Source organism: Artibeus jamaicensis, unplaced genomic scaffold, assembly GCF_021234435.1.
Source record: "Artibeus jamaicensis isolate MK-2021 breed Jamaican fruit bat unplaced genomic scaffold, CSHL_Jam_final contig_60, whole genome shotgun sequence".
NCBI classification, from domain to species: Eukaryota; Metazoa; Chordata; class Mammalia; order Chiroptera; family Phyllostomidae; genus Artibeus; species Artibeus jamaicensis.
This window is the reverse complement of record NW_026521900.1, coordinates 2,824,119-2,826,368: the sequence shown is the minus strand read 5'-3', so window position 1 is coordinate 2,826,368 and position 2,250 is coordinate 2,824,119. Positions and strand designations below refer to the sequence as shown.

At 41.4% G+C, this 2,250-nt stretch overlaps 1 non-coding gene across 1 annotated transcript; it reads left to right on the top strand.

Annotated features, from left to right (window-relative positions):
* The first annotated feature begins 1,171 nt into the window (after positions 1 to 1,171).
* LOC119064109 (U6 spliceosomal RNA) lies at positions 1,172 to 1,275 on the top strand. Its single transcript, XR_005085305.1, has one exon. It is a non-coding gene; the product is annotated as a U6 spliceosomal RNA (small nuclear RNA).
* The last annotated feature ends 975 nt before the right edge of the window (positions 1,276 to 2,250 follow it).

The following is a 2,250-nucleotide window of genomic DNA, read 5'->3' as shown; positions in this document are numbered from 1 at the left end:
CCAGCCCCATTTGTTTCAGTGTCATCCTCTGTAGTGTGGGACAAAGACCCAGGGAGCTGGCACCTTTGGCTAATCTTCTTTCACTATTTCTGTAAGTAATAAACTGTCCAAATTAAAAAGTGGCTGACTGCATCTTTATCAGCCCAATCAGCCAGGCCTTGGTCTTGGCTTTCCTGGAAAGTCTTGTGTGTGCTTACAAGACGCTGGAATGTCTTGCAAAAACGAAACCAAAAATCTTGCTAGTAGAGGTGGGGAAAAGGGAAACATGAAGGGTGGCTCCCAATTCTGTGTTCCTTAATCCCCCTCATCCAGCAGCCAATGCTCTTATTCTGGGATTACCCAGGCCTCTCCACCCAGCTCTTGGGCACCCTGCACTGTAACATGCTTGCCATTTAAAAACTGAATTAACAAAAGATAAAACACAACTATATTATGCTTCTCATAGGTGCATATCTGTGTGCATTTAAATATTTAGAAGAGCCTTTTACATAACACTGATCATCCCTGGGGAAGGGAGATGGGTGTGGGGAAGGGATTTTAACATTTTATACAAGAGGCCCCAGAGGACATAGGTGAACTGCCAAAGGCAGGAAGGCTGGCCACTAAGGGGCAAACTGGAGTGCACTTACAATTATCATCCTGTAGAGGAATCATTACTCTCAACTCCTTTCCTAACAAATAAAAGTTTAGCTAAAGAAATCAAAACCACAATGAGAGACCACTTCACACCCATTAGGATGGCTATTATAAAAAAAAAAAAGAAAAAACCCAACTAGAAGACAACAAGCATCGGTGAGGCTGTGGAGAAACTGGAACCCTTGTGCACTGCTGACAGGAGTGTAAAATGGTGCCACCACTATGGAAAACAGTAAGCCAGATGCAAAAGGACAAATATTGTAGGGTAGCACTTATATGAGGTTCCTAGAGTAGCCAAATTCATAGAGACAGAGAGTAGAATGATGGTTGGAGGGGCTCAGGGTAGGGGCAGGGGAAAATGGTGTTTAATGGGAATAGAATTTCAGTTTTGGAAGACAAAGTTCTGGAGACGGATGGTGGTGATGGTTGCACAGCAATGTGAATGTACTTAATGCCTCTGTACGCTACACTTACAAAGAGTTAAGATGGTGAATTTTATATTATGTGTATTTCACCACAATAAAAAAATAGTGTAGTGCTCACTTCAGCAGCACATATACTAAAATTGGAACAATACAGAGAAGATTAGCATGACCCCTGTGCAATAATGACACATGAATTGAAGTGTTCCATATTTCTTTTTTAATGCAGAAAAATATGAAGACTAGAATATAAATGTTCTGGTATCCTACTACCTATTTTACCACACACACACACACACACACACACACACACACAAATAGTATAAAATACTCTCTTCTAAAGTAAACTTTATATTCTACACACAAAAAAATTTTGGCTAAAGATTCAAGAGGATTTGCTGCCTGAAAATGGGATTTAATATAGACACCAGTTCTCCTTCTGTGTGGTTGTTCACCTGTTGAGAGCAGAAATGAGCCGATCCCCTGTGAATTCATTGCCAGAGAAACTTCTTGTGCAGGGACAGCCTTGAGCCAGAGAGGTGGACACACTGTGAGCACATCATATCCCTTTTCTCTCTTCTCTGTCTATAGCCTGGTGAGAGGACACACACTGAAAAGCTGAGGCATGCAGAGCCTTCTTTCAATCCCGTCTCTGTCCTCTCTGTCTCACCTGTCCTAGTCTCATCACACTTCCTCTCTCGAGCCCTCCACGAACTCTTACTGCCTCTTAACTGTTACAGCAGTTATTCGTTCCATATGTATCTATTGGCATGTTTAATATTATTAACTGACTTTGCATGGTGTGTGCCTTCTCTCCCCTACTAGATTAGAAGTTTCTTGACGGTAAAGACTGATTCTTTGCCTCCTTTGGATCTCTTTAGTTGTCACACCCATGTCTAGTATATAAGGGGTATGTACATCCAGACAACAGAATATCATTCAGTACAAAAAGAAATGAGCTATCAAGTCATGAAAAGACATGCATATTAAGAAATGAAAGAAGCCAATCTGAAAAGGCTCCATACCATGAGTCCAACTATATGACATTATAGAGACAGTAAAAAGATCAGTGGCTGCCAGGGATTCAGGAGAGAGAAAGGTAGGAATGGATAGTTGGAGCACAGTGGATGTTTAGGATGGTGAAACCACTCTATGTGATACTGTAATGGTGGATGCATGACACAGTACACTT